This window comes from Podarcis gaigeae (genome assembly GCF_964106915.1).
Source record: "Podarcis gaigeae genome assembly, chromosome: 1".
NCBI lineage: Eukaryota > Metazoa > Chordata > Lepidosauria > Squamata > Lacertidae > Podarcis > Podarcis gaigeae.
This window is the reverse complement of record NC_139678.1, coordinates 27,887,866-27,903,198: the sequence shown is the minus strand read 5'-3', so window position 1 is coordinate 27,903,198 and position 15,333 is coordinate 27,887,866. Positions and strand designations below refer to the sequence as shown.

Sequence of the window (15,333 nt, the reverse complement as noted above, 5' to 3'; positions counted from 1 at the left end):
TCCTGCTAGTACTGCCACCGCATTATCTTTGGCTGCTGCAAAGCTCCTAATAGCAACAAAATTCTCTTCTCTTCTAGTTGGGCTCGCCTCATTTCATAGGTTCCTGCAGAGGAGCTACTGAAGGAAAGCTGTTCTTTATTATTGTACCTGTTCAATGCAATCCCTTTCAAGCAGGACAGCCAAGGCTTGACCGGAAAGGCGCAGCTATGTAGAGCAAGGATACACTTTTCCTAGACTTCTGCCAGCGTGTCCCGGATCTCCCTGGTCAGGGCAGGATGTCTGCAGTCATTTTGGGTCTTCTAACAAGAAGATCATGTCACGGTTGCCAAACTCCAGAATAAAAAAGCCACCGGAGCAATTTTGGCTGGTTTGAACATAGACGGCTTTGCTTTTTCTTTCTTTTTTTTAAGCGCCATTTAGAACATTTTCCTTATTTCCAAGCCAGCAGCTAGCATAGCAGGACAAATTTGCTTTTACCTGATATGGTTTTATAATAATGTTCCACCATAGATCTGCAAATCTGGTTTGTCCGCCTCTTTCTGAGCATTTTTGCTGGTTTGGGTGGAAGAGGTGCCATCACAAAGATGAGGGAAAATAAAAGGCTGTATTTGGAGAGAGAGTCTTGGGCACAACCCAGGAACTGCACAGGGAAATGGCATGGTGCTCCCGTGCTTTGGAGCTACATTGGTGCCCTTACGCAGTGCTTTTTTCTGGGGGGACGCAGGGGGACACATACCCCTAAACATTTTGTGAATCTAGGTTTGGCCTCATTGAGAGGCAGAATTTCAATGAGTAGAAAAATGAGAGTACCCCCAAACATTTTTTTAGAAGAAGAAAAAAGCATTGCCCTTATGTACACATTACTCCAATCCCCAGTTTAATCTCAGACCCAGTGGGGTTTTTTTTCTGGGGGGACACAGGGGTGCGCATAAGCAGTCCAATCTGGGCATCTGGCATAGATGATTTAAAAATAATCTTAACGGTAAATAAATTTCATCCTTTTAAAAAAACCCACCCCGTTTTACTACAGCTGTGGCTGACACCATCTTTTTAAAAAACAAAAACTTTGTGTTCAATAAATTCTTTTGAAACCCATTTTGAATGAAAGATGTTATAGAATCCAGCGTTCTGCAGTGAAGCATAATAATACACTTCCTGAATGCCTAAAACATCTTTGATATAAATGACTGAACAATAAGGAAGCCATGAGAACCAAAGATGTGTGGGCACTCAGAAATTTGAGGAATGAAATAATGCTCCACTTTCTCTGCTTAGTCTGATGGATGACTGTACGTCCTGAACATTTCTGCACAGAACGATGGAGAATATGGAAAATTCATTTCAAAAAACGCATCATTTACTCCAAATATTCACTTAGCATGCAAAGAGTGTGCCCAAATGGGACATAATGTTTCTTTTATTTATGGCAGAATATAACTACGTACACTTCAGTAAAAAGGGCACCAGTTATAAGCAGTCCCATTCAGAAATTCCTTACAAATGATGGATCACGAGTTCAGTCTTCTTTTCCTCCTTTCTCAGTCAAGGGAAGCACATTGTGTCAGAACTTGTGTTTGCAGCTTCCAGTAATATTTGCATACAGATTTTAAGTAACAATAATACTGTATGCATTACAAATTCTGAGCATTGGTTTGGTATCTCAAGAAGTTAGAATTGCTGCATAAAATTGGTATGTTTCTATGGCTTGGATAGCTGAAGCTGGACCATAGAGACTAATGTTACTCAGAGTTGTTCCAATGGTGAAAACAGTATTCATAGTTGAACAGATAATATTATAGCAATGCATTATATATAGAAATCAGAGACAGGGTTGCCAAACTTTTTCCACAGATGAGCACATTTGGAATTTTGAAAAAAAGCTGCGGGTGCCAGTCACAAAGCGGACAATGTGGTGTCTTTACTGACCACAAAATGGATGCACTGGGCAGAAAACAGATATGTGTCCTCCATCAGCCACCTCATCAATGTGGGGAAAGGCACCTTGTGTCTTATGTCTTGACGTGGGCATCCCAAAGACATCTGGCTACTTTGAGAACTGGATGCGGGATAAGATGGGCCTTTGGTCTGATGAAGCTCTTATGTTCCTATGTCCAGCAACCAAGATGGATGTATTCCCCTTATTCTCAGTGTAGGTCATCCTTCAATGCAATCAAAACTGTCTCAGCCCCAGAAACAGCCCCAAAAAGGACCTAAATGAGCCACATCATGCAGGAAAACTTTGAATTAGGATATCACCCCTTGCTATCTTTGCGTACAATAAGATAATTCAATAATTTGGGTGTTTTCATTTGTTTTTGCTCTTTTCTGGCATAGAACAGCTGCCTTATTTCCTCTAGTCATGGTAGCCTTATTTCATACAAATTAAAATGTGTCTCAAACGTGAAAGGCAGGATTTCTGCAGCTAAGTGTGGCTTCCTTCCCCCTCCCCCAGAAAAGCACAATGAAATATGCACTTCATCACTCTGTTGAATGAGGTCTTACAGAAGGTTGTTGAGGGGTTTTTTCTTGCTGACACCCAATAACCCATCAAAATGTGAGGCATAAATTCATCAGCATATAAATGAAAGGATCTAAGACTTACTTGGGTGCAATAGCTGAATCCTTTTTAAAGATTTCCATTATTTCTAGTATTATTGTTTATCAAAAATAAAGCTATTTTCGACTATGATTTACTGAGCATTTATTCTCAGATTTATTTGGAATAGGATGGATTTCCATTTTTATACCTTTCTCTAAGATCAGGGTAACAAATAAATGCACTATCCTGTAAGAAAATTTGAGGACTCATTAACTGAGGCTTGTTGTCCCTTGCAGTATTTTTCTTTTTTAATTCAATGGGGGGGGGGTTAAACTCTCCCTTGACTTGGTTTAGTTTCCTTACCAGAAGCTTCTTCTCATCTGAATCTGAAGTGGTGCCCAAGGTCTGCGGTACACACTGCTAGAAAAAGCTCCAGATTTAAGCTACTAGAGAGTCCATGAGTATCTGGTTGTCAGGATGTAAATTTCATAATAAATAAAAAGCAACCAACACAGCTTCTTCTAATTCCACCTGTCCCCAACCTGGTGCCTTTGAGGTGTTGTTGAATTACAACTCCCTTCATCCTTGTCCACTGTCATGCTGATGGGGATTGTAGTCCCAAAATATGGAGGGCACTAAGATGGTGAAGGCTGGCCTAGGGTCAAACACTAAAGGGGTCATTCCAGAGTACTTCACTGTGTGATAAGAATAACAAATAGAAGCTTCTGTGATTTTCCTCATTCTCATACTTAAACTGCCTTTCAGTGAGTAGAAAGGTCACTGAGATGCAAAGACTGCATTCCGGTTTATTGTGTTAGCTTTAATAGTTGTAATGCTAGCACTTCTGTCCCAATTTTTAATGTTCCTTTTACACTGTAAATTTCAAATAGGAGGAAAGAACTGTGTGCTGGGATACCACATTTGTCACATGAGTGGCAGTGATCATGAAAATTGTGGGAAACTTTACAGTGCAAAGCTATATATGGGCAATTGTAAATCTACTTCTTACTTTTTGGAGCAATAATTCTGCATACGATGGAAGCCAATCTCAATTACTGAGTTTGTTTTAGCTCCTTTGAATATAAACTGATTTTATGTTAGCCTTGTAGTTTGTTACACGTGTGTGTGTGTGTGTGTGTGTGTGTGTGACATATCTCCAAGGTTTCAAATAATGAACTTTTCCTTAAGAGTGTTTTACACAAGTTATTCCATAAGTGCTTCCATGATATATGATTATAATAAGGGTTTAAAAAGAAATATTTCTAGTGATATTGTTGTGCTATGTGCTTTCTTCCAAAATTCCATGCATAAACCCCCCTCCCCACCCACCCCAAAATACTTGACATGCAATTAGACAAGGAGATCTTTGACCTTTCTCAGACTTCCAACTTTTGAGAAACAACTTTCTTTCTTTTGTGACTTTCCTGTAAGTCAAACTGATTAAATGTCGCTCAAAAGCCCATTCTCAGATTGCTCAGCAGGGCAAAGCCAGAAGACCAGAGCCCAGTGAGAGGTCTTGATCTTGTGGACAGTGTGTTCTTTCAATACCTTCCCATCTTTTCGCTCTTTTTGATCCCAAAGGCTCAGGTTATTTCATAGAGTTCATGAACCTGACATGGAAAATCTGACCTTTGTGAAAATAAATCTTTGATCTGTCCTGAGCTATAGATGTTGGTTTCCCCCCATTTTTCTTCCCTGAAGTCTGAAATGCTTTGCAAATGTTCAACACTGGTAGGAAAATAAGCAAAGGCAGTTCTGCCATGGGGGTGGCCTTTACAGCATTCTAGCTGGACACGACTAAACAACAACAAGCTAAGGGTTTGCCAATTCAGGAGCCCATTCGAATCATAGAATTGTAGAGTTGGAAGGGACCCCAAAATTATCTAGTCCAACCTGCTGCAATGCAGGAATCTCAACTAAAGTATCCAGAACAGAAGGCCATGCAACCTCTGCTTAAAAACCTCCAAGGTAGGAGAGTCTGATGCACAGCACTGAGGCTCCTTCTCCTGGCCAGTCTAACACCTTCCCCTTTGCCCGTACTGCACCTCTTCTCATTTTAAGATCAACTGCTGCTTTAGACAGTTTTATATAATGCTAGGGTATATTGATCCCGAATTCGGTGATCTACTCTAAAGGTAAGGTAAAAGTAAAGGTAAAGGACCCCTGGACGGTTAAGTCCAGTCAAAGGCGACTATGGGGTTGCGGCGCTCATCTCGCTTTCAGGCCAAGGGAGCCGGCGTTTGTCCACAGACAGTTTTTCGGGTCATGTGGCCAGCTTGACTAAGCCGCTACTGGCGCACGGAGAACCATGACCAGTGCCAGAGCGCACGGAAATGCCGTTTACCTTCCCGCCAAAGCAGTACCTATTTATCTACTTGCACTGGCATGCTTTTGAACTGCTAGGTTGGCAGGAGCTGGGACAGAGCAACAGGAGCTCACCCCATTGCAAGCATTCGAACCGCTGATCTTCTGATCAGCAAGCCCAAGAGGCTCAGTGATCTACTCTAATAATGTACTGGGACCTTAAGCTTGCAGATCAGATCGGGGTTGAGGCTTGGTTTGGGCACAGAAACTGCTTTCGTCACCCTATATGATGACCTCTGTCGGGAGAGAGACAGGGGAAAGTTGTCCCTGTTAATTCTCCTCAACCTCTCAGCAGCTTTCAATGCCATTGATCATGCCATGCTTCTGGAGTGGCTGTCCAAGTTAGGGGTGGGTGGCATTGCATCGTGGTGGATAAAGCCCTACTTGGATGGTCACTTCCAGAGGGTGATGCTTGGGGAGTGCTCTTTGGCCCCATGCAGCCTCTAATGTGTGGTTCTTTAGGGTTTGATGTTATCCTCCATGCTGTTTAGCATCTGCATGAAAGTGCTGAGTGGGGTCATCCAGAGTTTTGGAATACAGGCGATGACCATTTTGCATGGTGGTTCCATTCCCGGCCCCTGCACACATTGGCTAAGCATGTCACACCCTGTTCCATCCTGCCTTACCCCCATCCCACCCCACTGGAAGCAGACCAGAACAGGGGGTGCAATTTGCATGGGCCTACAATCTTAAGTCTGACCAAACTGCGGGAGGCAGTGGAAGACAGAAGTGCCTGGCGTGCTCTGGTCCATGGGTTCACGAAGAGTCGGACACGACTAAACGACTAAACAAGAACACAATCTTAAGGGGGTCTACTCTGAGTCCCGCTGGCAGAGGCAAAGAAGGACATTTCCCATCTGGCCTGGACATATTATCAGCTTTTCACAGCCCTGGCTGGAAACAAGGACCACACTGCCATCATTTCCTGCTTGCTTTAGATAAGTGCACGAGTGGCTAGGCTTGCTACTTGTTGCATTTTTGCATGTCCTACTGCTAGCCCTGGGGTTAATTCACATATTTATGAACTGAGTTTCTGCTGAATAGCTGCAGGACTGAGTGAACATGAAATCTGTTTGTCCCTTGAATGATCCAGCTCAAACGAAGATTCCAAACTAATTCACAATAAAGCAAGTTCATTTTCATGGACTGGGCATCATCATGCACTCTCTTGTGCATGCTCAATCTGTTTGCTTGAACATTACACCTGGACTGGCAAAAGTGGCTATACAGATTGAAAATAAGGGCAGTTTTGTGACCGTGTGATTTGGTTTGGGGGTCTTACTCCAGTGGTTTTCTCAGGCCAAGCATTGTCCACCAGACAAAATACTGGTTCTTCTTTCCCCTAGATCAGAGGTTGGCTTAACCGGCCCATGAGCCACCACCGAACAATGCGGCCTGCTTGGCAAGTCCCCATGCGCTGCGCAGTGCAGCATGGGGACTCTCTTCCATGGCTCCGGAAATCACTTCTGCGCATGCCCAGTCGCCGAAAATCGCTTCTGCGCAGGTGTGATTTTCAGCATCTGGGCATGCACAGAAGCGATTTCCAGCGTCGCACTGCACTGGTCCGACCCACAGAAGATCTCCGCCCATGCCCGGTAAGCCTTGCTGACCCCCGCCCTAGATGTTCAAATTAAAACTACTAGGAATATGTTGACCTTACTTATGCCTGAACGTTCTGGTTCAGATTCTGTCAAAAGGATTGATTTTACAATTGCCTATTAACCTCTGCAACCAGAAACATAAAGTTATATCACGTCCTTTTAGCATTTTAGCATTATAGCATTATACTATGGGTGCCCCCAAAGCGTTACAGAAATCCAAAAACCTGATGAAAATAGGGCTCCAATGTCCCATTAGCAATTTTAGATAAGCCAGAATTACAAAAAAAGCAAAGCCTTATGGAATGGTCAGCCTCCAGAGGCTCTTTCTGTGAGGCCATGTGTTCATCTTGCTAATATGTTACGGAAGCAGAACCTTTGGTCAAAGGGAGAGGGAATACTATGTTGTTTTCTAATCCTTTGTTTGCAGCATCACAACGGTATCCACAGCAACAAAGTATGATGTGATACTGAAAGGAATGTGACTGTTGCGCCAGCTGCTGATGAACCCATAAGGAACGCAAAAAAAATCCTCTTTTGTTACACAAACACCCAAGGTAATGACGTACAAATAAACAAAGAGCTGGAATGCAACAACATATACAAAAAAATAGGATTTTAATTTTTTTTTACCAAAGAAATATTACACTCAGCTTGCAGAGTGGCTTGCGTATACAGTGTTACCTCAGGTTACAGACGCTTCAGGTTACAGTCCTTCAGGTTAGAGACTCTGCTAACTCAGAAATAGTACCTCAGGTTAGGAACTGTGCTTCAGGATGAGAACATAAATCATGCAGCAGCAGCAGGAGGCCCCATTAGCTAAAGTGGTACCTCAGGTTAAGAACAGTTTCAGGTTAAGAACGGACCTCCAGAACGAATTAATTTCTTAACCCAGGGTACCACTGTAGTGGTCTCCCATTTACCAGACCTTCTTAGCTTCTTCTGCAGCAACACTGCATCACATGCCTTCATTCTGGAGGCTGATGTTACCCAGAGGTGTCAGCATGCGCTCCAGCTGGGAATGTGAAATACACCGGGGAAATGAATGCGCCAAACCCACAATGGCTATATTGAGTCTCCTGGGTGTGCCCATGGAAGCCGTATACAACTTGGTCTTTGTTTGGCTACAGCTAGTTTGCAGGGATGGATGGATGGATATGATGTTTTAGTTTATTTCTGTCATGCATGTATTTTGGCAGCGCGGGAGATGTAAAGCTTTAAGTGACGCTCTGAGCTTAAACTTACAGTAAATAAGCAGGTCATTATTGAACAAGTCTCAGAAGTTCTATTGTTCGTTCTTCGCTGACTTATGGTGTCGTTTGAAACTGATCAACCTTACCAAGCACATTCTACGTGCCTCTATTTTTCCAGCTGGAAAAATAATTGCATTTTTTTAAAAAAAAAAAGGTTATTTTTGCTTCAGTTTCGTGAGCCGTGCTATTTATAATCTGCACAGACTCATGCTCACAACCACACTGCTCTTATTTAGGGGATCAGATGTACCATTTCGGCACCACAGGCGCCTGAAAGATACAGGTCCCCTACATATTCACAAGGTTAACATAGGCCATACAGGAACACAGTAAACTCACACCCGCAAGGATTCATGTTCCACCCTGAGCATAGAGCCTTCACACACATATACCCAGAAGTGGGGACGCTGCTTCCATGTGATGTGACTCCATACCCCTGGGAAGTATGCATGAATATTGTAGCATTATTGTAGCAATGTGTCTTAAATCATGAGTCCCCCCCCCTCCAAGCCAGATGACAACCTGACCAGTGCCATCCAGGTGGATGGACCAAGTAACTGCATACAAAGCATGACTGCAACCTTAGTTTTATCAAATGCTTCTTGGGGTTCTTTATTTTTCCATTATCTCCTGGGTGCTCATTAAGTTCCAGATTTGGATCAGTCATACAGACTCCTCCCAATAGGTAACTTCCCTATTCACTTCATCTTCTCAGAGCACTGAATTTATTTCCAATGAATATACTGCATCTTATTGTGCTGAGGTTATTTCTACCAGTCGGGACTTGGGTACTGACAATAACTTAAAGCTAATGAATGAAACTTTTATTTTCCCCCTCCCTTACTCGGGAGCTCTTGCTTGATTCACAGATCATTGCCAGCATTGTTCTGTCAAACCTAACTCTAGTTTATTAGTTAAATCACTTCAATTCATTGAAGCCTGAAGATGCTTCAGTTTCCATTTACATGGAGACATTGTCAGAGGCAGCAATCAGGTGCTGTTTTTTCTCTGAAAATTGTTGGGGCATTTTATGGATAGCATCAGATGAGTTTCAGCTTTCTACTGATGAACTCCATTGCCCAATACGCATCAACTTATTTCTCCTAAAATATAAAAGACCTTTGAGTTAACCATTCTTCTCTTCCTCGGGGGAAAACACATTTCCATTTCTCAGTGGGTACTGAGAATAGGTATTCCAACAAGCCTGGATCTCAGTTATAGACATTACTATATAGCATTTTATAATAGCATATTTCCTGTACAGGAAAAATGTGGCTGGAACATTAAGCAGTACCCATGAACCCTAGAAAACATTGAAAACTTTGTCCTCTTTTTCAAGGATTTCTCAAGTAGAAATATACTGAGTAGTGGGTTCATTTGGACCACTCCTGCTATCTCAGACTAGCAAGCATTCTCCAAGGTCTCAGGCAAAGACCCTTTTTGGAGAGGCCAAGGATTGAAGCTGAGACCATCTACCTACCTCTTCACTGACCTATGCAGTCTTCAGAAACTGCTTCTGCTTTTTTTAAAAAAAGAAAATATCAGCGAAAGGTTGCATGCAGTAGCATGGCACTGTTTGGTCTGCCTCTTAAAATAATCATTTCCACATTTCTGTACCTTATTATGTGCAACCTTGAAAACCTTTGCCATATCTCTTCAAACCCATCAGTTATTTTTATGTCTGAAAAACATTTAAACTCTGTGTCTCCCATATAGCCAGTCTTTCAAGGGAAACCAGAGGAGAAGGCAGATCTATGAAATGTACAAGCTGTTTCTATGCCCTGCAAGACAGGCTGGTGCATTTTGTGATATCATCCAAGAATCTGTATATGAGAAGAACTGACTTATGTAACTACCATTGCCATTTTAACAGAGCTATCAAGGGATGCCTGGACAGATGTTGTAAATAAGCAGATTACATCACCAAGGAGTGTATTCTCGAAGCTTAACTGTTTACACAGCGGCCACGACTTCCAGGAACACGGTTAATGAAATGCAGTGAGATGTGGCAAGTTACGTGTGTGTGACAGCAATGGAACGGGGCACAGGACTCGACATGCAACACCAGTCCTTTATTGCAAACAACTCTACCTCATTGTACTGTACAGGAAGCTCTACTGAGCAGAAAATAAAGGAAGCATTTTGTATTCACAGTGCCTTGCTCATAAGAGTACAACTTGGGAAGGCAGCTTAGTGTCCTCTTAGATGAAAGTCACTGGGATATTAGAACCCAGATAGGTGCAGCTAAAGCCAACTTTTGCCAACCCCAAATGCCCTCTTTTGAGTCATTCGCATGCTATTATCACTGAGGTATGGTTTTCAAATGACATTTCAAGGAACTTTGGGTTTCCTTCAAAGCTTTTCAATGGTTTCTTACACAGAAGATCAGTAACAGCTGACAAGCTGCCCAAAGTCTCTTACTGACAGAAACTTCCCCACTGAGAAGTGGAGATGCACAGAGGCTTATGCTGGGGTTTGTCCTACAGTAATTTTTCAATTCACGCCAGACAGTGGTGAAAACTTGAGATGTGTGCAAATAAACTTATCATCTGTGAAAACCACACAACAGCAGCAGGGAGAGGGGGGATTTTTTGTTGTGCAAGCAGACATCCTTGCACTAACTCAATAGGTTGCTTGGCACTGCATTGGATACAACCACGGGCCTTCCAGCAGCAGCGTCACTCTTGCGTACTGGGATGGTGAGGGGGCTGGGTGGCCCCTCCTGCTGGGGATCCCCTGCCAGGCAGAGCAGCCAGTGCCAGGCTACATGCCCTTAGAGAGTGGTCCATTCAATGGCATGTTGCCAAGAACCCCCCTGCCTTAGCCTGAAGGCAGAATAACTGACCACTGCATGGGGCAGAGGGGTTAGTGAATTCAGAACCAGCTGCTGACTGCTCATGACTCTCAAGTGATACCAGAAAGTGAAAGGATGAAAGCAGTTGTGTGGAAGAAGAGAAGGAACTAAGAGAAGTGGTTAGGAAGGTACCAACCCAGAAAGCAGGTCCTCAAGCAAGTGCTCTTTTATGAGCCAATGTTTTTGTTAATGCAATTAAACAGTGTTTCTATCACAATGGAGGTCCAAAATATATGTTCTGTGAGAGATCCATCACTGGATTTCCCATCATTTTCTTTTTGCAAAGTGCCGTGCAGCAGCTGAGGTGGCATGGGGCTAACCATTTGACCAGAGTAGTTGTAGAGAGGGAAAGAAAACTTGCCATTTCATTTCCATAATCAACAACCCCCCTCCCCATGTTTTAGTTTGCCCAGGGGAACCCAGGCACCTAAATTATTTCATTCATTCTCCAGTTTGTCAAAAAGCACCTTGAGTGTTGGAGGATTTTGATTGGGAAAATGACCATGGAGGAAAGGGTTAAACACTCCCCCCAAAAATGACAGTTCTGATCCAGTTGGCAGCCCACTGTGACTGCATTTCATTAATGAAAATAAAGCATAGTGAGATCAAACCACCCAACTGAAGTGTCATTTGGCCCATAAAAAGCAGCCTACAGCTCAGATTTCAAACCCGCTTCCAATCCAACCAAGAATTCCCATACATTTCTCAACAGAAATATTGTTTCCTTGCACTTCCTACCACCACCGGCCAACTTCCCCTCTCTAGTTCACAGGAGCAGTGGTTATGTGGGGAATATATTTCCGTCAGCAACCAATTGTTTCTCTAGGAAATGAGTCAGAAAGGAAGGTTAAGGAAGCAAACTGTATTTGTGGTTTGGTGACCATTTACTGTATGTACCACATCACAAAGGTCCAATACATATGCAACGAGAGCAGCTCTAGACACACTAAACCACCATCTGACCTCATGGTGCTCCAGGAACTTCTGCAAGAAAGAACCACATTATCTGCTAAATGGTTTGGTCTTTTCTTGCCGATGGTATCAAAGCAGCATAGGAACAGACCAAGGGAAATAACTCTCACTCAGAAAGTAGCTCTCACTCAGAAAGTATTATGGAGTTGGGAAAGGTTTGGAAAAGGGCAAACAAAATGATCAAGGGTTGCAAGGTTTGGGGACTTTTTAGTTTAGAAAAAGGGTGAATAAGAGGTGGCAGAAGTTTATATAATTATGCATGGCATGGAAACAGCGGGTAGAGAAAGGTTTTTCTCCCTGTGACGTAATAACACTAGAATTCATGGTCATCCAATGAGGTTGAATGTTGGAAGATTCAGAACTTATAAAAGAAAGCAGTTCTCCCTTTGCCTTTGCCGGCACGACCTCTCAGCCGGGGAGCGTGAAGGCTTTAACCCCCGACTGAGCAAAAACCCCATCCTACTGGCACGCACATGCACATACCAAAGGGATGGGGGTTTATTTGTGCACCTCAACCGGGGAGCGTAAAAACCTCCCACCTCCCAGCTGAGGGAGCCCGAATCCTTCTCCCACCTGCATGCTGGCAGGAGAAGGATTGGGGCTACCTCAGCTGGGGATCGGGAGCAGTTTAACGGAGCCTATGGCGGGGCAGGGACTCCGTAAAATTGCTTGACTGAGGTGAGGGCAGCTGTGTGCTCCTCAGCCAAGCAGTTTAAAGAAACAGAGGGAGGAACAAGCTGTATACAACTTGAGAGTCAGTGTGGTGTAGTGGTTAAGAGTGGTAGTCTTGTAATCTGGGGAACTGGGTTCACGTCTCCTCTCCTCCACATGCAGCTGCTGGGTGACCTTGGGCTAGTCTCTGAAGTCTCTCAGCCCCACTCACCTCACAAAGTGTTTGTTGTGGGGGAGGAAGGGAAAGGAGAATGTTAGCCGCTTTGAGACTCCTTAAAGGGAGTGAAAGGCGGGGTATCAAATCCAAACTCTTCTTCTTCTTCTCTTCTTCTCCCTCTGCGCTGGGATGAGGGGCAGACCATGATGGTGGTTTCACTCCACCATCACTGGTATATCGCTGGTGAGACCGCCATGGCTCCTGAGTCCTTCTGCCTCCAGCGACTGGCTGAAGCTTGTTTGTCCCTCGGCCTGCTGGGCACTGGAGGGACTCACGAGTGGTGGTGGTTTCACTAGCGACATACCGCTGAGTGAAATCACCATCGTGGTCTGCCCATCATACTGGTCCTGGGCAATATATTGACAGTAGCGCAAGACATAAGGCAGTTTCCTATGTTCCCTACTGCAGCTCTCTGGATTTATTGGAGATTACTTTGGATCCTGAAGTGATACATTGTTTTAAACACCACACCGATGTGTGCTTTGTTTCTTCGCATCGATTTCCCATATTTTGAGTTTTGGGTGATGTTAATTATTCAGTGGTGGGGAAAAGAAAATATACCCACCTTGCTTTCTGCTCACCTTTTCCCCAAACTCCTCCATCTCAACTCCATCTCCCTTTCCCAGCTGCAGTCTCTTTCTCCTCCCATTGAATACCCTTGGCCCTTGGCCCTGCCCCTCCCTGGGAGCTGAGTAAAATGTACTGCTGATCGCTGTATTGCTAAACCGGAATGCTGTTGGGTACGAAGAAGGGATTTCTAATACCAAGAAAGGGACTGATGATGCAGTGTGTGGAAGGAAAGCCACCAAAAGAGATACGTCATGTCAAATAACACAGGCCTCGCAGCAGCCAATGGAAGTTCTCGGTAGCAGATTATGGGTTTCCCCTCCCCCAAGCTTTGCTGATGTCATTCAGGTTCTTTTTTTAAAAAAATGTTGGCCATTGAAATTTCAGCAGCCTAATCTAATCTTTGTTCTAGAAATTCCATCAGCCCTCAGTCAATAGACATGATTTCCTTCTTTTTAACCAGAAGTAATAAAGGAATAGGAAGGGAGGCAGGAGGTAAAGCATGGCAGATTAAACTTTCGTGACATTCTGATCTTTGACTGGCAAGCACGCCTGTTGCCCAGCAGGCAAACCCTTAGTTCTTAGAAAAATTCTATGAAATCCCAGACCCAACCTGCCTCAGCAAGTAACTTTGCTCACTCACCGTTCAAACAACAGTTCCCGGCAGATTTATTAACCTGTCTCTTACCGGGAACCTCATCATTTTAAAAAATATTTTATTTTATTTTAGCTTTCCTCAAATCAATGCCCTGGGAAGAGTTTATTTTACTCACCATCTTTCCTGGGATGATCTCCTCCCATCTCTTGAGTTTCTTATGTGCATTTTTGTCATTTATAGAGTTCCAGAACAACGTGCAGAGTGCCTTGCAATAAATAGAGGCAGGCAGAGAATGGAATTCCTCGCTCAGGGGGGTTGAGAGCTCAAGGGCACAAGCAGATACAATGCAGAACAACAAGAGAGTGGAAAGCACAGGGGGACATGCCATGCCATTAGAGATGGAATGCTATTGAAAGTAGATAGATTTTCAGAAAGGGAAACATACAGGAAAGAAAGCCCTGCCTCCATTCGGACAAAAACTGGGCATATCAGAGACAAACCAAGTGTGCCATTAAATATGTGCTTATATTTCATAGAATCATAGAATCATAGAGTTGGAAGAGACCACAAGGGCCATCAAGTCCAACCCCCTGCCAAGCAGGAAACACCATCAGAGCACTCCTGACATATGGTTGTCAAGCCTCTGCTTAAAGACCTCCAAAGAAGGAGACTCCACCACACTCCTTGGCAGCAAATTCCACTGTCGAACAGCTCTTACTGTCAAGAAGTTCTTCCTAATGTTTAGGTGGAATCTTCTTTCTTGTAGTTTGGATCCATTGCTCCGTGTCCGCTTCTCTGGAGCAGCAGAAAACAACCTTTCTCCCTCTATGTGACATCCTTTTATATATTTGAACATGGCTATCATATCACCCCTTAACCTCCTCTTCTCCAGGCTAAACATGCCCAGCTCCCTTAGCCGTTCCTCATAAGGCATCGTTTCCAGGCCGTTGACCATTTTGGTTGCCCTCCTCTGAACATGTTCCAGTTTGTCAGTGTCCTTCTTGAACTGTGGTGCCCAGAACTGGACACAGTACTCCAGGTGAGGTCTGACCAGAGCAGAATACAGTGGCACTATTACTTCCCTTGATCTAGATGCTATACTCCTATTGATGCAGCCCAGAATTGCATTGGCTTTTTTAGCTGCAGCGTCACACTGTTGGCTCATGTCAAGTTTGTGGTCAACCAAGACTCCTAGATCCTTTTCACATGTACTGCTCTCAAACCAGGTGTCACCCATCTTGTATTTGTGCCTCTCATATTTTTTTTGCCCAAGTGCAATACTTTACATTTCTCCCTGTTAAAATTCATCTTGTTTATTTTGGCCCAGTTCTCTAATCTGTCAAGGTCGTTTTGAAGTGTGATCCTGTCCTCTGGGGTGTTAGCCACCCCTCCCCGTTTGGTGTCATCTACAAATTTAATCAGGATGCCCTTGAGTCCATCATCCAAGTCATTGATAAAGATGTTGAATAAGACCGGGCCCAAGACAGAACCTTGTGGCACCCCACTAGTCACTCTTCTCCAGGATGAAGAGGAACCATATTTAATGTGCATGTTTTAAAAACTGCAGATAGTATCCATTGGTAGTTGAGAGGTGGATAATTATTTGACCATTTTCCTCCCCTGCTGCAGTCCTGATTAAAACCATGCTTTTGAAGCTACTACCTGCATTAGGAGGGTGCTGTGGGTTAAACTACAGAGC

General features: G+C 43.8%; 2 long non-coding RNA genes across 2 annotated transcripts in view; one reads left to right on the top strand and one right to left on the bottom strand.

Annotated features, from left to right (window-relative positions):
* The window catches only part of LOC310845007, a 28,162-nt gene extending 14,231 nt beyond the window's left edge, over positions 1-13,931 (bottom strand). Inside the window, exon 1 of the long non-coding RNA XR_014564422.1 lies at positions 13,810-13,931. This is a non-coding gene — a long non-coding RNA (uncharacterized lncRNA). The remainder of the gene's footprint in view (positions 1-13,809) is intronic.
* Positions 6,988-9,905, top strand: LOC310845206. Its single transcript, XR_014564575.1, has 2 exons — positions 6,988-7,058; positions 9,471-9,905. It is a non-coding gene; the product is annotated as an uncharacterized lncRNA (long non-coding RNA).
* Positions 13,932-15,333: the final 1,402 nt, after the last annotated feature.